This window comes from Ctenopharyngodon idella, chromosome 10, assembly GCF_019924925.1.
Source record: "Ctenopharyngodon idella isolate HZGC_01 chromosome 10, HZGC01, whole genome shotgun sequence".
Classification (NCBI taxonomy): Eukaryota; Metazoa; Chordata; class Actinopteri; order Cypriniformes; family Xenocyprididae; genus Ctenopharyngodon; species Ctenopharyngodon idella.
In genome coordinates, this window is record NC_067229.1 from 16,324,182 (window position 1) to 16,346,174 (window position 21,993).

Below are 21,993 nucleotides of genomic sequence, written 5' to 3' on the forward strand. Positions count from 1 at the left end.
AACATTTGAAGTGGATCAAAACCTTTCATCAAAGTTGTCCTAAAACCTTCTTCTTAGGACAACTTTTTTGATCCACTTCAAATGTTGACTACTGTACTTTGAATTACATAATCTCACACAATACAGTATTATAATTGTGCTACCATTTAAATACCATTAATAAATTATTTAGGTGACATTTTACGAAAGTTTAATTCATTTGTTTTCAAGGCCATTAAAATAAATAAAATGTAACAACATCACTAATGAAGAGACATATTTCATTAACAAGTCCAATGGTTTTTATTTAAACTTAACATGGTTTCAGCAAAAACTTACCATGTTTTTCATTAAAGAACAAAAAATTATTGGACCAATGGTGACTCTCCATACACAAATACAAATTACACATTATATTCCATTTTCTGATGAGCTTCTCATTATTGTGTCTGATGGCCGCTTACACAGAGGCAGTTGACCGCAGAAACTCGTGAAGAACAGCATCTGTTAACAGAATTCTAAGATTCTAAGATCAATGTATAGTATTAAAAGAAAGATTTATCCACTGTGACAACCACTCACAAAAGTTTCAGCACATATAGATTAAGGCAGCTATTCTAAAACAAAAGTCTTCCAACTAACAAAGAGAAACAGACCAACTAGCAAACATGAAAGTTCTTAAACACACTTCATCTGCAGCCAGTGTTTTCAAACGTTTTGATGCCATCAACTCTCAAATACGATTCACTTGCGGGACCCACTAAAATACAAAAGCAGGTATCCTGCATATTTTCATGTAAAACATTCATACAGTATTTATACAATTAAAAAAAAAAAATGGGTGTACACCTAATAAAAATTAAATATTTTCCAGGTAATATTTTCTACACATTATTAGAGTACTGTTAGATGTATAAACCTGAAGAAAATAAAATAAAAAGTAAATATATAGCTGTCAGTTCAATAAAATAATTGTGATTAATGTCTTTAGAAAGCAGAATGAATGAAATATCAAATTTAGTCAATTTCAACTTATTTGTATATTTATTTTTACTTTTTGCACAGTAATTTTTCTAAAACTCTCTGATTGTGGGTTTTTTTTTTTTTTTTTTTTTTTTAAGAAGTTTCAGAGTTGAACATCAAAGAAAAGTGAACAAAATAAGTATAATATCAGTCATACTCATGTGTTCATGACTTTGGCAGCTTTAGTGCAGCATAGGTGCTGTTGATTTGGCTGGAGAGAATATTTCTACGCAGCTTGGAAAAGTCCACCGTGGCGTACTGAAAGAACAATATTAGCAATTTCAGCTGCAGTTGAACAAAAATGAACTAAAATATAGAATGCTATTGTTGGAATAACAGGTCAGCAAGAATTCTCAATTATCAAGACAGAAATTAATTTTAGTTATAATTATTGTTTCACATCATTTTTACCTCAACTTGTGTGTACTGTAGATCAGTGTTGAGCTGTGATTGTTCGGCAAACCTTCTGATTCCAAAAACAAAAACCTTTAATAGTCCTAAAATTGGAACATTGTTTCAGTTTCAGTATTTACAAAAGGTATTATTCTTTCATATATATAAAACACATCTCAACACGTCACAACATGTGACATAAATGTCACGATAATAATGAAATAGTCAAAAGCCTAAATAAAAAAAAAAAATCTTTACATATTTAATTAACTTCAGCCTATAATAATATTTAAACAGATGGCTGAAAATATCTCACCGATCAGCACAATGACCAGCAGCCCATTCATCAGACCAGATATGATGATAATATGCCATTGTGTCTGATTCTGATCAATAAACTCCACTGCTGTATGATTGTGACACTTAGTTGTATGATTGTGACACTCAGTTAGTTGAGTTGATTCTGTAAAGAAAGTGTCCATAGTCTCTTACAGTAAATACTGTTACTGCTGCAATGTGCAATGGCTAAAGAGTTATTGCACTGAAAATATTGATCATATATGATGTTAATTATGAATATAATTATGTTTTCATATTTAAAAATGTAGTTAATGGCAAGTATGTATGTAAGCAGTTATCATCAGTATGTCTTGATCACTGAAAAAGTAAATGAACTTACCGGTGATGTACAGTCTGGTGCTGTTGCTGAATTTTGGAGGTGAGCCTGATTTCATACAGTAATAAACTCCTAATTCATCAGCTGTCACATTTTTTATAACCAGATGTTTAAATTGCACTGAATATTTTTTTCTGAATGTATTATTATAGTAAAAGGGTGACTTTGGTGTTGGGAATGATCGTAGAATCACTGTTGGAGGATCTGGTGTTTTCAGTAAAATCCAATAAACCTCATTTTCATCAAGATCACAGTTTATGGTCACATTTGATCCCAAATCAGTTAGTTGATCTGCTGCTGCAGCTTGACAACAGATTAATACATCTATAAGATAAAAACATAAGATTACCCACATAAACCTGTGTGACACATAACATAAAAATGTAGCCTATAATTTTAATAATCTTACAAAGCATGTATATATAGCCATATCATATAATAAACTCACAAAGCTGAAGCTGAATGATCTTCATGTTGTTTCCAAGATTAAATCACCTCAATATGAATCTTGTGCCCGCCACACAACTTCTGCCCAAATCTACTGCAGCTCTGAAGCAAAGACAGGAAGATGAGAAAAAAGAAAAAAAAAAACCTTCCCACATCAAACAGAGGAAATAAAAGTCAAATTCGTTCTGACCACACTTTTTTTAACATCTAATGCCCCTATTACCATCACCACTTTGTTAATCAAGTTAAAGGGATAGTTCACCCAAAAATGATAATGTCATCATTTATTCTCACCCTCAACCTGTATGAATTTCTTGCTGAACACAAAAGAAGATATTTTGAAGAATGTCATTAACCAAACAGTTGATGGTAGCCAATGACTTCATTAGTCTTTTTTTCCCCCCATACTATGAAAGTCAGTGGGGCCCATCAACTGTTTGGTTACCCATATTCTTCAAAAAATCTTCTTTTGTGTTCAGCAGAAAAAATTCATGCAGGTTTGGAACAACTTGAGAATGAGTAAATGATGACAGAATTTTCATTTTTGGCTGAACTAAAGCCGGGCACACATGGCGCGATTTTTGCTGTTCGCAGGCATTTTTTTTTTCTCGGGAGAAATCGTGTGGAAATCATTGATGCTCATATGGTCACAGCTCGCATTGTATGAGAGGAATGACCTGAGCCAAGTACCTTACGAGCACCTCCTAAGCTACCAATAATTTTTAAACGTTTAAAAAGTTTGTGGAGCAGGCTCGATTTTGACCAGTGTATAGACTATCCCCTATTTCCAAATCATAAACAACCACATCATATATGCTAGATATATGAATATTTATATAGCCCAGTGACTGCAACCCTACAGTGTATGCAAACACTGACAGACACACACACATACATACACATAGTTGTTTTTATCGAATGGAACGGCCGGGGGCGTGTTTACGTTATTGGGGGCCCTACGCAAATCTCCGGGAGTGGCCCCACGCAATTGCATGCTTTTTGCTGTTCTCTGCATTTCACCACATCATTTGCACAGTAGTATTTTTATTTTCTTTCTTTTTTTCTATCTGAACCTATAGCAGCAACACTGAAATCTCCAGTCTCTGTGTTTAGCGTGAAAGCTCATACGATGCTGTCGGCTTGCCGTGCAGCACAGTCCGTGTACCAGCTGCTTTGACACAATTATCAGGTTAACTAACTCGTAATAGATCACAGCCTATCGAGTGTCCGAACTCGCACAGTGTACACCCGCCCTAACTCTTTAAGCATGTTTAATATTTTATCACGTCTCAGTTGCTTTGGTAAATTTCTCAGATCACAGTTGAAATTCTCAAAACTATTGTCCAACCTCCACATCGTCCACTCACTTATGGACATCGTAAAAGCATTTTAACATTCTTTTTAACAAATTGCCAATGTTTTGTAACATATCTACAATTGATTAAGTACAATTTCTGCACTGTAATTCCCCATATAGTGTTGCATTGTAAGGCTCCAGCTTGTAATGACTCTTCCAGCCTCTAGTTGGCGCTGACTTGTAATGACTCTCCCAACCACTAGCTGGCACTGACACTTATGCCATGTAATGACTCTCCCAGCCACTAGGTGGCCCCAGCTTTTGTAGAATTCATTGTATTGCTACTCATTAGGACTTGATTTCTCCCACCTGTGGGTCATTATCTTGTTTGTGTTTGCCTATTTAAGCATGCCTCTTTCAGTTGTGTTCAGTCTTGAGCCTATTATGCATGTGTATCCTTGCCAAGAAAGCTAAGTCTGTTGAGTTTTTTGGATTTGTCTTTTACTCATCTTTTGTTTCTTGTATTTTTTCTGCAGAAGCTCGGCTTCCTTTTTGTTGTACTATTGAACTTGGACTCCTCAGTAAAACACTTTTTGTTCAGTTATCTAAGCCTGCGTGTTATTCTTCTGCCCTTGGGTCCATCTGTAATTTGTCATCCACCATAGTTCAGTGGTTACGAGGCAGTTCAGTTGACTAGAAGACCGGAGTTCGATCACAGCCTCAGACACCCATCACATGCATATACAGTTCTAAAGTCAGGCTCCTGTCATCTGGGTTGGTTTTGTCTTGTTCTTGACATTCATGTGCTGTGTTGTGTGTTTGGAGGGTGTTGTCTGGATCCTGGCTCCACCTTCTTTAATGTGGAATCTTCTCTGGTTAATTTCTTCTTTTCAGTCCATTGAGGTCAGATGCAAGTAAAGGCCCCAATATACTTCAAGCGATGATACTTCAACTGGTGTGCTGGTCATTTCAAATGGATCATTTTGAACAAAATCGGGTCAAAACAAAGTTCATTTGGAGTTAGTTTTGGGAGTTTCAGGAAAAGTTTGTTCTGGCTGATAAACACCTTTGAACTATCATTGGTCTGTGGCCTTGAACTCTTTGTCACATTCCTTAAACCATTCCTGAACAATTTTTGCAGTGTGGCAGGGTGCATTATCCTGCTGAAAGAGGCCGCTGCCATCAGGGAACACCTTTGCCATGTACATGGTCTGCAACAATCTTTAGGTGGGTGATATGTGTCAAAGTAACATCCACATGAATGCCAGGACCCAAGGTTTCCCAGGAGAACATTGCCTTGGGCGCCCATGACCCTGATAGGCAGGACATCCTGTCATCCAAATAAGATTACAGCAAAAGCAAACGGCAGTCAATTCAATCAATTCCCGTTGAACAAAATCAAGCCTCTAATGATCCCAGCCTGTGTTCCCCATGTCTTGTGTTTAAGGACTTTTATGTTGAAGTGATTTTTTTTGTTCCCATTGTTAGGGGCCAAGCACCGAAGGTGCGTAGGCACCTATTGTGTCCATTGCCATTCTTCTTCTTCTTTACCCTCTTCTTCTTCCGCTCGGTAAGTCTATGGCAGCCCATAGAACAGCTTGTGGGAAAGTTATGAAATTTGGCACACAGATAGAAGCCAGTCTGAACTGTCACCATAGCAAATTTGGAGTCTCAATCTTAATCGCTCTAGCTCCACCAACTGTCCAAATTTGCACTTACATTTATGCTAATAACTTTTGAACCATAAGGGCTAGAAACAAAAAAAAATTCTCTGATTCCTTGGCTCAAGACGATTCGATTCCTAGACGGTTGGTCCAATTTTCACCAAAATCAAATTGTATCATCTTCAGACCATTCCTGCAAAAAGTTATGGATTTTGTGTTGATGGACAAAACCGTTTTGTATACCACAGCTATTAATTTGAGGCTCGATGCCAAAATGACTCTTGAGGCTGTATCTCTGCAATGACACCAAACTTTGCGGGTGTCATTGTCACCTCACTCTGACCATGCCACATTAATTTGGTCACAGCGCCACCTATTATTCAAAAGTGATAAACCAGTAAATCTTTATTTATGATTTTTTAGCTATTTTGCCTAAAAAGATCTTAATAGGTCTTTAATTGCTCACTGCTGCAGTTGGTCTAATGCTCCCAGCCATGTTGGCATGATCTGTTGTGCCTTCTTTGTGTTTGGCCCCGTAATTGCTGCTTGCAGCTATATTTTCTTTGTTCCTGTGTTTAGTTCCTGTTTCCCTTGTTGTATTGCCTACCTTGTTTGTTTCCTTAGTTGTCCTTGTTTGTTACCATGCCTACTCATTGCCTTCATTGTCCCTCATTAGCCCCTTGTTAACCTGTGTATTTAAACCCCAGTGTTTCTCTTGTTCTGGTGTTCTCTATATCTGGTGTTGTCCATGTATGGATGTATCGTGTGCATTTGTTTTAGTTTCTGTTTTCCCCGTGTTAGGATTATCTTGTTCATTGCTTGGATTTACTTTTTTTTTCTTTTGTTTTTTTGTTCAAATAAACTTTGTACTGCATTTGGATCCCACCTGGTATCATCACCATCTATGAACTGTACCATTGACCATATTGACTATGATTCCCTCTTTGCAGTCACCTGCATGAACTCCTTACCGTTGCTCTGTCGACTCTGATGTCACCGCGAAGCTCAGCCAGTCCTCCAGCCCCATCACTGCCGGATGTCCACAGCCCTGTGCCATCTCCGGGCAGTCCCTGTGACGTCGAGCCACAGGTTGTACACCCATCTGCAGTACCCTTGCGAGAGGATCCTGTGGCTCCATCTCAGCCTGTCGACCTGTCGGCTCCGTCTTGGCTCCTCCCACCTTTGGCTCCACCGGAGACCCTCGGACTTATGGCTCCTCTGGGTTCCCTCGTCCTGCCGGCTCCCCCTTGGTCAGTCATCCCACCAATTCTGCCACGGACTTGCGAGCCGTCTGCTGCATTCCGGCCCTCCACCCCTACGGCTGCAGCGGGTTCCTCCTTCCCCTCAGCGTCACCTCTGTCCTCTGTCACACTGGCTGCGCCTCAGCCCTTAGGTACTCTGGCTCCGCCTTCGACAGTCGTCGCTGCGACATTGCCAAGATCTCCAGAGCCAGCGATGTCGGGGAAGTTCATCAGCTCTCCGTCTTCGCCCATGGATCCATCTGCCAAGTCTTCGTCGGTCGTCCCCCAGATGCCGTCAGTCACCTCTACTCCATTTCGGTCTCTCCCATCCTCGACTCTGCCATTGGCTGTCGGTACTGGGGAGCTATGGGTCTGCACCACCATCGTGCATGCTACATCTGCGCTTCAGGGAGCTCGTCATCATCCCTTCACCAACCCGTCACTCCAGCCTCTCACCATCACATCGCCATCACCTCGTCCACCTCAAGAACCCACTCTGGCCCCCCCTCTGATGTTCTGTTATGGTGAGAGGACGCGCCTTGCCAGAGTGGGGTGTACTGTCACCATTATGTTCAGTTCTAGGACTTTCAGTTTGTTGTCACTCCTCAGTCATCATGGACACCTTTGTGTATTTAAGTTTCTGCTTGTACCATTTTAAAATGTTAAGTAGTATAATATATACAATTACATTAAAAATATAAATAAAGCAGCTTCATGCTTACCTCACGTAGCCTACTGTAAATCAGTGGCTGCATGAACTTATTTCTGCAAAATTCCCCACTTTTAAAATGACATAATTTAAAATAAAATGCAAGACAAAACCATTTCAACTATATAGCGCGTCTGTCTTCCTAAAACAGGAGATTAAAATAGTCAAACAATAAATAGGATGTTGTTATTTTATTAAATACGAATTTATTTTATTGTTTTATTCACAGCAGATAATGCAACCGACCACGTGAACAGTGCGCGCGCTCCAACAAAACTCGCTCCTCTACCGTGAATAAATCACCATCCGAATGCATGAGTTTTATCACTGAGGTGCTGCCTGTGATATCGTTCTTTGGTGATATTCTGTAGTGCAGCAGAATTATGGAGACGGAGACTCTGAGAGATTCAGCTACTTGTTGCCCTCTAGTGGTCACAAATAACATTATAATTCACTACAGCTGCCATGCAAATTTATTTATACAGACGTCCACATGAGAAACAATTACCGTCCGAATAGGGCTTATGTCTGTAATTTTATTTAGGCCTAAACATATTTTAAATACATTTTAAATAAATAGTTATGTATACTATGATCAAGTACATATATTGCATATTCTGGATAAGTTATATTGCAGGACAGTTTTTTTCGCTGTATGTTGTGCTGTTAATGAACAAAATTTGAAATGCAAATGCATGGAAAACTATATCCCTCTTGTTTTCAGTTCTCTGTCTGTCTCTCGGTTTCTTTGAAGTTCATGAATGAGGATGTAACTGGAATCTCTACATTCTTGGACTGCTCGTATACAGTGACAACAAACTGAAGTCGTGACGGTGTATTGAGACACAATGACAGCAGGAATATTTAAAACATCACTGAGAGAAAAGTTTCACTTGAGGATCGGGATCCATAGAATCCCCAGAGAAGTTTACGAAAGGAAGCTTCCTTCTCATACTCGTGTAAGTGAGTCTAATTACATTTACTTATCATTTGATTATTTGCTGCTCTTTTCATCAAAATGAGATTAGATAACATCCAACTCTTCTCTTGTATAATGTAGAGATATCAGGAACCAAACAAATGTCCGAAATGTTTTTCCAGAGACTCGTAGTTTATTCACAATACTGAACCAAATGAAAAGCGTTGTTTGGAGATCACAAGAGTCCTCATCGAAAAAATAAATAAATTCATGTCTAGGGGAACACTTAAGTAATTTATTAATTATAATTATATCATTATATAATAAATCATAAATAACTGACTAATCAAAACAATATTATTCTTAGATCAATTTTATTTTATATTACCCAATTAAATGTTGCCTATAATTAATAGAAGACATCTGAGACAAATTAAGACTGCCTTTTTCTAACTACAGATTTTTGTAATATTAATACCTCTTATTTTTCATCAAAACACACATAAAACATTGGTCAATATCTTTGAAAGTCTGAACGTCGACATAAAGAGAGGTAGAATAAGCCAGACTCCAGTCTTGTTTAGAAAGCAAATTCTTCCCTTGAGAGAAGTTTCGATATGACCACAAAGAAGCTTCCTCTTTGCAGCTTTTTACATTCTTATAAAGCTGTAACATGTGTTTTAATGGACATACTATAACTTGTAGGTCACAACCTGTCAAAGTGGAGTAGAGCAGATTGGGCAAATAATTGTGCTCGTCTGACACCTGACAGCAAAAATTTTTCTTGTTTCAGTGTTTCAAGATTTCATTCTGTTATACAATAAGAACAAGCAGTGCACATTGTTTTCTGTCAGTTTATTATAAAACAGCAAAAGTATGAAATGCTTGTTTCACACTGCAAATGTGATTGCGACATGAGCTGCAGCAGAAAATGAGTGCTACTCATGCTTCTTATCTGAACTCTCATTTGTTAACATAAATGCAGGGAAAAATATGCGCAGACGCTTTAACAGGCCGTAACAGTATTTTGCACCAGGAAGAAACAATCAAAGGTGTACAAATTCAGTAAAAAGCCATGGAAAAAGAGTAAGAAAGGTAATTTGGAGTTTATATCTCACAATTCTGGAAAGAAACTATTTTGAAATTTAAACTCAATATTCTGGCTTTTTTCCTCAGAATAGCAAGTTCATATCCCGCAATTCTGACTTTTTTTTCAGAATTGTGACATAAAACTTTATAAACTTTATAAGTTTAAACATTATTTCATGTTTTTATTGAAATTTCTGCAGACATATAAAATATGTTACAACAGTTGCAAAATGAGACAAGGTGTCTGAGGAGAAAAGCAACAGAACAGGTCAACACAGCAACATAGACCCCCACCCACCAACCTCCCCTAAAGCCACCAGAAGGACCATAAAAAAATAATAAAAAGAAAATATATATATATATAAAGTTGGGTAGATTACTTATGAATTGTAATCAGTTTCTGATTACAAATTACATGACAAAAGTTGTCATCAGTAATATAATCTCTTAGATTACACATTTTTGGTAATGTAATCGGACTACTTTTGGATTACATTTAGATTACTTTTGTGCTAACCCTTATTTGATGTCACATATATTGTAGGATAATATTGTACTATTTTGACAGATACAAAGAAAAATATATTTAAAAAATGTTCTATTTACCAACAAGAGATCACACTCAACAGATTCTACATGAAATTCACAGCAATATCACTGCTACATCAAATACTTCATCTCAAAATGTTTTAAGTGCATAGTAACAATGAAGAAAAAACAAACAATAGCAACATTACAAAAAAATGAATAATAAAGAAAATGAAGCTTACAGGAATAACATTGCTAGGCCAAATATTTCATCTCAAAACACTTGAATTGCATATGATAATAACAATGAAGAAAAATCAAATTGAATCCGATGCCGTGGACAGCAAATTAATCCTTGGTAGGCAGAGCTTACACTGAACAGTGGTGTTTTCCCGTGTCTTTCTTTAAAAATGAAATGATGTCTGTACATCCAGTGGTTAAAGGCTGTCTTCCCCTTCATTTTCCATAATTTCTTCTAGTTGCTGATTTCTGTGCACGATTCCACACCCCTCCCCCTCACCGCCGGAAAAACTCGAAGAATCAGGAACGTATATAAGCGGAAGGTTTATTATGAAACGTTAAAAATATAAACGTTAAAAAAATGAAAATTTAGGAGAATCAATGAATTGTGAACAACTTACTGCCATTGTGTAAATAATATGTCATCATGTAATCCATAAAAAAGTAACTGTAGTCTGATTACAAGTATTTTAAATAAGTAGTTTACTCTAATTACAAGTACTTGATTTTTGGAATCTGATTACATGATCCAGATTACATGTAATCCGTTACTACCCAGCTGTGTGTGTGTGTGTGTATATATATATATATATATATATATATATATATATATATAATATATACACACACACACACACACTACCGTTCAAAAGTTTGGGATCGGTAAGATTTATGTTTTTAAAAGAAGTTTCTTCTGCTCTCCAAGGCTGCATTTATTTAATTAAAAATACAGTAAAAACAGTAATGTTTTGAAAAATTATTACAATTTAAAATAACTGTTTTCTATTTGAAAATATTTTCAGCATCATTACTTCAGTGTCACATGATCCTTAAGAAATTCTAATATGCTGATTTGCTGCTCAAGAAACATTTACACAATTGCATAAAATATTTGTGTACAATATTTTTTTTTCAGGATTCTTTGATGAATAGAAAGTTCAAAAGAACAGCATTTATTTGAAATATAATCTTTTGTAACATTATAAATGTTTTTACTGTCACTCTTGATCAATTTAATGCATCCTTACTGAATAAAAGTATTAATTTCTTTAATTTCTTTAAAAAAAAAAAAAAAATTCTTACTGACCCCAAACTTTTGAACGGTACTGTATAATGTTACAAAAGCTTTGTATTTCAGATAAATACTGTTCTTTTGAACTTTCTATTCATCAATGGATCCTGAAAAAAAAGTACACAACTGTTTTCAACATTGATAATAATAAGAAATGTTTCTTGAGCAGCAAATCAGCATATTAGAATGATTTCTGAAGGATCATGTGACACTGAAGACTGGACTAATGATGCTGAAAATTCAAATTTGCCAACACAAGAATAAATTACATTTTAAAATATTTTCAAATAGAAAACAGTTATTTTAAATTGCACTAATATTTCACAATATTACTGTTTTTACTGTATTTTTAATTAAATAATTGCAGCCTTGGTGAGCAGACGAAACTTATTTTAAAAACATTAAAAATCTTACCGATCCTAAACTTTTGAACGGTGGTGTGTGTGTGTGTATATATATATATATATATATATATATATATATATATATGCGTGTATAAAATAAAAAAAAAATAAAAAATAAGGAATCTAAATAAACCTCCTTTATCCAATTATCATGTGACGGAGAGGCATGCTTCCACTTTAAGAGGATGCCACGCCTGGCCAGCAAAGTAGTAAAGGCAGTGACGTGGTGTGCTGTGACTGGTATATTCGGAGTTTGGAAAAGGCCAAACAGGACAGTGAAGGAATTAGGGGCAATATATGTGAATATCATTTACATCTATTGTTTACATAATTCATGCTTTAATAGTAAGTTAATCATCGCAGGTTTCATCAATTTAGTCTGTCTGTTTAATGGCTTGCAACCATCTGCATTTAGCTTCAAAGAGCACCTTCGATGACGGTATTCTATAAAAATCAAGACCATCTATTTTTTGCATTCCGATTCTGACATCCACAGGTACAATAAATAACTTATTCCGTGGATCTCACCTCCTCTTGTTACCACTGTTTTTCTGCCACAAGTCTTGTAACTATGATGTCTACTCCGAAATGGTCTATAAGGCAGCTTGTGTTTTTTTTCTCCAGCAAAAATAGGCTATTATAGACCCAATAATTAATACAAGTAATACAAGAGTGCCTACAAATATCGATATTATCTTCATCCAATCTGGTCCTTGGTTTGCTTGTTTGGATTTGTTTCCTTTTTCTTCTGTTGATTATAGAACAAAACAAGTTCAGAAAAAAAAATTACTGCACAGAAATATAATAATATATATATTAATCAAGCAGTGTCACGTACCCTTGATGATCAGTTCTACTTTCTCCTGTTCATTTGAGGGTGTGATGAGGCAGTTGAACTCTCCTGCATCAGTGTAGGTGAGGTTCTTGAGGATGATGGAGAAGTTTCTTCTCTCATACTCTAATGGGAATGTTTCAGCTCTGTTCTTGTACCGTGGGTCCTGATCTGCCAATGAATCTTCACCCTTGACTATATCATACACAATCTCACTGTCATTGTGTCTCCAGCTCACATCAATGTCTTGAAGTTTATAATGGTGCTCAGAGGAAAAACACGGCAGGACAACAGAACCACCAATAACACCCTCTCTGTGTACTGTGACCTGCAGAGACACTGAACACACAGCCTAACTGTAAACACACTGTCTGACATTTATACATTTATCATTCAAATTTAGTTTAGGTGCTCACCTTTGTTTATCAGCACTGCAAACACACAGATGAAGCGGCACCTAAAAAAAGAAAAAGAAAAAAAAAAAAACCCAGAAAAATAAGTTAATATAACTTCTTTAATCTCAACCAGTACAGCATGACATAACAGGCTTGTTTGAGATGCTGATCAACAGTGATCATGCTGGTCAGAAAAGCTTTCTGACTTGATGTGATGTCAATACTCTCACAGGACTCAGATAGACACAGTTTATGTTTACTAGCTGCACAAACTAAAAGCATGATGGGAAGTGAATTGCTGCTGATAAAACTTTGGTTTTAGGTTTGGTTTTTACAAAAAAAAATCAAAAAAAAAAAAAAAATCAGTCTTTTCACTTTAATTTGCAATTTTCATTCAACCTGAGTGAATAGTCTATTGCTATTATAACAATCTTCCTTTCAATTAAAAATGTTTCTAAAATAAACATTAAATGGGATTCAAGTCAACAGAATTTCATAAATGCACATGCACAGAGAAAGAAAAAAGGCAATTTAATATGCTAATGCTAATGGCTAAATCAAAATAATATTTACAGCTATTTCTCTATTAACCTGTAACTTGTTAATTAAATAAACAATGCATTAATGACGTTGTTGGGGTTGTTTGTTAATGATAGTTTAAGTGAGGACCAAAAAAAAAAAAAAAAACCCAGGCCAAATGCAAATTCAAGCGTGCAAAAGCTGGATCACTTTTTGCACATATCGCAGCAGATATGAAGTGAAATGTGTAGCAAGTACGGCTCTTTTTGTGAAAACAAAATTTCATTACCCACATACAAACCCGATGATCAGGGTTCCCCGATATAGCTCATATATGTTATACATAATATTTCTGAAATACTACTTTGTCAGAAAACTGAAAGTACCGTGACATCGAACCTTCCCACATTTCTGGGTTCTCTAGCGGAAGTTGTCACAAAAACCTTGGCTAAAAAAAAAAAAAAAAAAAAAAAATGGTGAACGGAGTCTGCATCAAATTTTTTGTACTCCAACAGCAAAAGAAAAAATCGCGATTAAATTTTTACGACATCCTAAAAAAGGAAATATATATAGAGATGGGTAGGCAGATTTTCAAAACTACCACCACTCTCTCAACCGCTGTTTTAGAAACCAGGGCTGGTTAGCAGGTTCCTGTTAGTCCCTGCTGGTAGATGCTGGAACTACACCACCCGACGACAAAAAACGTGTTTCTCCATAGACACCGTTTCAAAAGTAGCCTATAAGTGTTTTCTGACTAAATAAAAAGTCTTTTAGAGTTCCTTGTTAGAAACGCCATTGCAGGAGTTTTAACTAGATACTTTTTTTTTTTTAATTTTTAATTACATGCCAAGGTAGCCTATGCAGTGCAAAGTATAGTGTTATAACATATGATACACAATGATGAAGTGGCGTTTCATTCAGACAGAAAACGAAAGAATAGGAAGTATCATTAGCAAAACATAAAATTGTTGCGATTTACTGCAGTGCAAGTACTGAATGACTATCACTGTCACTTGATGGATCTGGTGAAACTGTCAGCGATCGAAATATTGATTTTGAAGATGTTGAAAATGATATAGTTTTTTGAGATCGTGAATGGGCTCATAAAATGGCATAAAACATCTGCTCAAACTGAACCCTTCCAAGCTCCAAAATGTAACAAAACTTATTTTATTCTTCTGTAATATACTCTAATATCAGAGGAGTTTTATATTATCATGACAGGTAGATATATCCGTGTTAGATATAGATCCGGGTCGCTAAAGACCCGAAAGTGTAAGAATGATTGGCGAAACATTCATGCATTTAAGGTTTAATAAATCACGCCAATATGAGTACATATTGATGATCTAGCATGAAATAGAGGTGGGCTCAACTGGTATATAGGGCGGCACTGAATGTCATTTCCTCAGAATCTTTCTCCTTCAAGACAACTGCTGTCTTCACTCAAGGCTTCACCGCTCACCTCTTCAGCTCAGTGTTCAGCTCAACGGAGGCCAGGCAATTCGCTAGATCCACCTCAGCCTCTCAGAGAACCTGAGCCACCTGTGAAACAAGGACTTCATGGCCAAAACACAGCCCCTTTCTGAAGCAGCAAGGCCCTTGGCTGCATGACAAGCATGGTGCAGTTCATTCACAGACAGATGGCCCTTCATTACAGGTGCTTTCTGAGATTTGCTTTCGAAGGCACAGAATACCAATTATCGGTCATGCCCTACGGTCTGTCATTCGCTTCACGCACATTCACAAAATGTGTAAACGTGGCTCTCTTTCCTCTAAGACTGAGAGAAATGCACATACTAAATTATTTGGATGATTGATTGATCTTGGCTGGATTATCTTCATTCAGAGGATATGTTGAACAGCCGAACACTCAAACCTTTTGCTCACTTGTGATGGTGCTTTGGACTTTCAATAAATATGCAAAAAAGCTTATTGTTATATAAGCTCCTGGACCATACCACTAAGGGACCTCGTGACTAGTCTCGTGTAGCCAGATCTTCAGGCTGATGGCAGAATTTCTGGACCGTATCGCAGCTTTCATTGGCCAAGGACCGCCCAGAGGCCATTTGACTGACATGTAATGCAACCAATCACAGTTCGTTTTGTTCCACATCATGTTTAGGGGCATGAAAATGTAATGTCAATGTGCCTACAATAACAGACCGGTGTGCATCTAATAAATTATTCATTCAAGAACACTGTGCAAGTTTACTGCAACAATGGAGCCACAAACTTCACATACTTTTGAAAATCCAGCGTTTAGTTGATCCTGGTAAGTGCTCGTACGTCACAGTTGTAAACACAACGGCTTTCTTCTTCCACGAGCTGGTTTGGTGTCACAGCATTTGTTTCCAGGTGGACCGTTAAAGAAAGCGACACACAAATCTCCCGGACATCCTGTAGAATTCAACCAACCAGATGACGACTTCAAAACTCCTGAAGTGTTTCCAGAAAAGTGTGCCATATGCATCAGACGTTCAGCCAACGGTCCGTGGGTGTGACGTCTGAGGCTGAGACTACCTCGTGACCCAAGCGCTCTGCACAATCTGCAAACCACAACTGTGGAACATGCATCTGCTCAGTCACCATCAGAGATTCTGCCACAGCAAGTGCTAGGCACAATCACTGAGGCACAGGCACCCTCTACCAGGCACCTCTATGCCCATAAGTGGAAAGTATTTGTGAACTGTGTATAACTCAGGGTGAGGACTCCATGAATTGTCCCGTCTCAATCATACTGTCATTCTTACAGGAGTGATTAGACAATGATCATGCACCCTCTACGCTTAAAGTTTATGTGGACGTTTTTATGGTTTTTCATTCCTAAATCGATAAACGTCCGGTTGGAAGAAATGACCTGCTGATAAGCTTTCTAAGGGGGTTAAACCCCCTCACCCCTCCACATTGCTCACTTGGGACTTGGCTTTGGTCCTAAAAGCTCTCACAGAGCCTCCATTCGAGCCACTGCTGACAGCTGAATTACAAGCACTCTTGCTGAAGGGAGTATACTACTTCTGTAAAGAGAGTGGGGAACTTGCAAAAGCTAGTCTACTAATGGCACTTGCATAGTATTGACTTGCCAAATGATTGTAGGATTATTCTTAAACCCCAGAAGGGTTACATGCCAAAGGTGCTCTCAACACTGTTTAGAGCCCAGGTCATAACCTTGTCGGCTTTTCCCCCCTGAAGAATCAAATGTGGAGAACTCATCAGGTTTTCTGCTCTGTGTGCACACTGTACTTTTACACTGAGCGCTCTGCCCAGTTCAGATTGTATGAGCAGCTTTTTGTCCTTCAGTGACTGCTCAAAAGTCTCCTGTATTGTAGACCAGGGGTGCCCAACCCTGTTCCTGGAGATCTACCTACCTTCAAAGTTTAGCTCCAACCCTGATAAAACACATCTGAATCAGCTAATTAAGATCTTCAGAAGCACTTTACAGACTGGTTTGTTGAGCAGGGCAGGAGCTGAACTCTGCAGGAGGGTAGATCTCCAGGAACAGGGTTGGGCACCCCTGGTATACAATACTGATTCACAAATCAGTGAAATCGCCCAAAAAGGGGCGGTACTTCACAGAACATGACTTGACGCTGATTGGATTATATATACAGAGGCAGAACAAACAGTACCGTGACAGCTAGCGTAACACTGTTGTTGAATGTGATTTTAAAAAATGTCCCTTTCGCACTTTGGTTGTGCGTTGCCTTATCGCCTAAATGAAGAAACCGCCTCTGTATTAGTATGGCAGCTTGTTGGTCTTCACCGAATACCTTTGCTAGATTTTACCACTTGGATGTTTCCTTACTTACATCACATGTATTGTCTGTGCACAAGGAGTCAAATACGGCTCAATCTGATGCCTAGCCTTCATCTTAAACTGCTGTGGCCCTACGTCAACTAGGTTGTATAGATAGCTGACTGGATGATTGGCACCAGTGATGCTGTACGGTGATAGCCCTCCAATGGCACTACCCTAGTGCAGTTACACCTTTGCTGCAGTTGCTGGTTATTTTATTAACAGTCGTCAGTGCTGATATAAACCTTGCTCTCATTATTTTCAACATAAGTCTCAACAGCGCTGATTTGCCTGCTGGTTCTTCTGGCTGTCCTCTCCTTCCCGTGATGTAATTATTTCTCCAGAAGGATACACATTTCAGACAAACACCTCTATGCATAAAGCAAAAAATGCAAAAGAAGTGCTGCACAGGGTATGAGTTCTGTCTCTGTGTTCTTTGGGTGCAAGGGATAGTTCAACTTGTAAAATTAAGAATGGTCCAAGGCACTCAAGTCTTACAGAAAACGTTTTTAAAAAGCCTTTATTTCATCATGGCTAAATATTAAAACAGGTGACAAGTGCACACCTACGTGTTGCAGCTGATTTTGCTTTCGTCAGGGTGTGAGTAACAAACACATTCAGAGTTCATTTTGAGCAACAATTAATTAGTCTAATGACATTCACCTGGTTGTGCTACAAAGGACAAACAGAAGAGAGGAAGTATGACGATTACATAACAAATTAAATCAAACACAGTATAATCAATATAAATAAACAAAAGAAAAATAAAATAAATGAATAATATATTGAATGAAGTATATAACTCAGACTCCACAACTCAGTGAATATAAACGATAATGTACATAGTGTAACTTAAATTTCTGAGAAAAAAAAAAAAAAAACACTTTTCAACAATGTCATAAATATCACAAATCAATAATATACACAATGTAATTTATATTTCCAAAAAAAATAAATATACAAATCAAACTCCACAAATCAATAATGTATATATTTGGTGACATACATAGTATAACTTTATGTTAAAAAAAAAAAAAATTATTCAAACCAGAATCAACAAAATACTATTTTCAGGTCTAACATCTTATTACAAAAAAGGTACAAAGTCTAATTCCCCATTTAAGCCTGGAAATTTAGTTGCTTTCAGTGTATAGATCCAGAAAGACTCTCTCTGTAGAAGCTTATTAACCCTAATGTACTTGGGCTACCATGATTTTTCTCTTTAAATCTAAAACAAAAACTAAAAGAGGAAGTTGCTTGTCCCTTTTCCCAACAAACTCAATAAAGCATTAACCGTTTAGCACCACTCACCGGACATTTCATTTCAAGAAATAATATGATATAATTTTGCAAAAATATTTTTTCATGAGGCTGGCCTGCAAATGAGACATATATACAGTGTGGAAAATAATTATTTGATCCCCTGCTGATTTTGTAAGTTTGCCCACTTACAAAGAAACGAATAGTCTATAATTTTTATGGTAGGTTTATTTTAATGGATAGAGACAGAATATAAACCAAAAAATCCAGAAAAAACACATTATATAAAGATAATAAATTGATTAGCATTTGATCAAGTGAAATAAGTATTTGATCCCCTACCAACCAGCAAGAATTCTGCCTCCTACAGATTGTTTATGTGCCCATGTCGAACACAGATTAATCCCGTCACTTTAAGAATGTACTCCTAATGTCAGCTCGTTTGTGTATAAAAGACACCTGCAAGAATCTGTATCTTCCATTCAAACCTCTCCACCACCATGGGCAAGACCAAAGAGCTGTCAAAGGACATCAGGGACAAGACTGTAGACCTGCACAAGGCTGGAATGGGCTACAAGACCATCAGCAAGAAGCTTGGTGAGAAGGAGACAACTATTGGTGCGATTATTCGGAAATGCAAGAAATACAAAATAATCATCAGTCACCCTCAGTCTGGAGCTCCATGCAAGATCTCGCCTCATGGGGTAAGGATGATGATGAGAAAGGTGAGGGATCAGCCCAGAACTACATGGGAGGAGCTTGTAAATGATCTCAAGGCAGTTGGGACCACAGTCGCCAAGAAAACCATTGGTAACACACTACGCCGCAATGGATTGAAATCCTGCAGTGCCTGCAAGGTCCCCCTCTACAGGCCCATCTGAAGTTTGCCAATGAACATCTAATTGATTCAGAGAAGGCTTGGGAGAAAGTGCTGTGGTCAGATGAGACCAAAATTGAGCTCTTTGGCATCAACTCAACTCGCCGTGTTTGGAGGGAGAGAAATGCTGGCTATGACCCCAAGAACACCATCCCTACAGTCAAGCATGGAGGTGGAAACATTATGCTTTGGGGCTGTTTCTCTGCTAAGGGTACAGGACGACTTCACCGCATTGAGGGGTCGATGAACAGGGCATGTACCGTAAAATCTTGGACGAGAACCTCCTTCCTTCAGCCACTGAAGATGGGTCGTGGATGGGTCTTCCAGCATGACAGTGACCCAAAACATTCCACCAAAGCAACAAAGGAGTGGCTCAAGAAGAAGCACATTAAGGGAGTGGCCTAGCCAGTCTCCAGACCTTAATCCTATAGAAAATCTGTGGAGGGCGCTGAAACTTCGAGTTACCCAGTGACAGCCAAGAAACCTTAACGATTTAGAGAGGGTCTGTAAAGAGTTGTGGACCAAAATCCCTCTTGAGATGTGTGCAAACCTGGTGACCAACTACAAGAAACGTCTTAACTCTGTGCTGTGCACTGACAGGTAAAGTGAATAACATTGATTATCTCTTCATCACGGCACCTGTTAGTGGGTGGATGGGATATATTAGGCAGCAAGTTCACTACACAAGTGAATATTTTGTCCTCAAAGTTGATGTTTTAGAAGCAGGAAAAATGGCCAAGCATAAGGAATGGAGCGAGTTTGACAAGGGCCAAATTGTTATGGCTAGACGACTGAGTCAGAGCATCTCCAAAACTGTAGCTCTTGTGGGGTGTTCCCGGTCTGTGGTATCTGTGGCATTCCAACATGACTGCACACCAGTGCACAAAGCAAGGTCCATAAAGACATGGATGAGCATGTTTGGTTTGGAGGAACTTGACCGGCCTGCACAGAGTCCTGACCTCAACCCGACAGAACACCTTTGGGATGAATTAGAAATACCACAGTACACCTTGCAGGGGTCTAGTGGAGTCCATGCTTGACAGGTCAGGGCTGTTTGGCAGCAAAAGGGGGACCAGCACAATATTTGGAAGGTGGTCATAATGTTATGCCTGATTGGTGTATATATTTAATTTTAGTTTTAATCAGCAAAAAGAGACACACAAAGAGGTAAATTAATCTGAAAACCCTAAAATGTGTGTGATTATCAGCACATCGTGGTCTCTAATTGTTCAGTCATCATAAATAACATGATATTTTAACTCCATCCATTCATTCTCAATACCACTTATCTTCTGTAATGAAAAGTAAAAGGTTTTCTCTTCACATAGACAGTATAAAGAGAAAAGGTCTCATTAATAGTTTAGAAAGGGCCTGATTGGTTGAAAACTCTTAAGCCTGGAACACAACAAGTTGACGGTCGGCCATCGGGCAGTTTTTGTCAGTTTTCTCAGTGTGTTCCGCACCATCGGCTGAAGTTGGTCCTCGTCTGCTTTTTTTCAGCCGATTCGACATTTTGAATTGGCGTCGAAGCTCGTCGGTCAGTCAGGCCATCTGATCGTTCTGATTGGCTGTTCAGCTACTGCCACCTGCTGGTACGGAAAGGCATTTCTTCTTACGCAGGCGCAGAACGGATGTGCTACTTGGCTGTCGGGTGTCGAGCGTCGGTTTGGTGTGTCAGGGCAACTTTGGACCCAGACGCTGCCAACGTGAGCCAACCCCGGAGTCTGCTTTTGTCCCCACTAGTTCGTCAGCATCGGCTTGGTGTGTTCCGGGCTTTATCCCCCTATGATAAATGCATCTTAAAGTTTTGTTTGCCATTGTTAAATGTATTTAGTTTTATTTATATATGATTTTATGTTTGTTAATAACAAAACTGCACATAATTTACTAAATCTGATTCATTAATTCCCAATCAGCAGCAGTATTTCCTAGAGAAATGGGTGTGAACTCTTTTCACTAGTAGCAGTGTTTATAACTCCAGCATCCTGGTTCTGAGTGTTGCCACAGTAACACCACGCCTTAGTAAATGTGAAACATTAAACAATGGCATCAGGTGACACGCCTCTGCAAACTAAATAAGATGTATCGATGTATTTATTTAAGAACCAGCCTGAGCAATATGTGAACAGGCTTCAAGTATTGTCAATATAATATAAAAACACAATACAATAGGCTACAATACAAAATGCTCTGCTTTTTGGTATTTTAATGGATGAATATAATGAAAAACTGAAGACAAATATTAACATACCAATGAAAATGAATAGATATAAAACAAATGTGTGGCAAATTTATGAAAAGTCTGCATGTTTTACCCTTTTATTTCTCTCTTTCTCTGCAGGTTAGGATGAGGACATCACTGGAAGCTCTGCATTCTTGACGTACTTGATAGTAATGATAAACTAGACAGTGTATTGAGACACAAAGACAGCATGTGTTGGAGTTCAAAAAATTACACTTTAAATATGTGACTATAAGAACTGTGGCAAGATGTATGGAGAAATACCTGCAAAACTACAGTATGTAAAAAGTTTTAGACACTTGTGAAAAAATGCTGTAAAGTCAGGATGTATTTAAGCACGTCTTAATACATTTATTTTTTATAATTAACCTCTATTAACTGAATCAAATCA

At 37.8% G+C, this 21,993-nt stretch overlaps 4 long non-coding RNA genes across 6 annotated transcripts in view; 1 reads left to right on the forward strand and 3 right to left on the reverse strand.

Annotated features, from left to right (window-relative positions):
• Window positions 1-10,785, forward strand: part of LOC127520067 (uncharacterized) — a 60,069-nt gene extending 49,284 nt beyond the window's left edge. For 2 of the 3 annotated variants that reach the window (XR_007932033.1, XR_007932031.1), the window contains 2 exons: window positions 8,184-8,388; window positions 9,638-10,785. This is a non-coding gene — a long non-coding RNA (uncharacterized LOC127520067). Of the gene's footprint in view, window positions 1-8,183; window positions 8,393-9,637 lie in introns of all 3 variants that reach the window. The other variant, XR_007932032.1, reaches the window with a different exon arrangement.
• The window catches only part of LOC127520065 (uncharacterized), a 44,428-nt gene extending 22,734 nt beyond the window's left edge, over window positions 1-21,694 (reverse strand). The window contains exon 1 of the long non-coding RNA XR_007932029.1: window positions 17,198-21,694. This is a non-coding gene — a long non-coding RNA (uncharacterized LOC127520065). The remainder of the gene's footprint in view (window positions 1-17,197) is intronic.
• On the reverse strand, window positions 434-3,058 carry LOC127520071 (uncharacterized). The gene is made up of 3 exons (XR_007932039.1): window positions 2,520-3,058; window positions 2,075-2,395; window positions 434-1,858 (listed from the first exon to the last, which is right to left on the reverse strand). It is a non-coding gene; the product is annotated as an uncharacterized LOC127520071 (long non-coding RNA).
• LOC127520066 (uncharacterized) lies at window positions 12,218-14,272 on the reverse strand. The gene is made up of 4 exons (XR_007932030.1): window positions 13,729-14,272; window positions 12,930-12,970; window positions 12,520-12,852; window positions 12,218-12,429 (listed from the first exon to the last, which is right to left on the reverse strand). It is a non-coding gene; the product is annotated as an uncharacterized LOC127520066 (long non-coding RNA).
• Window positions 21,695-21,993: the final 299 nt, after the last annotated feature.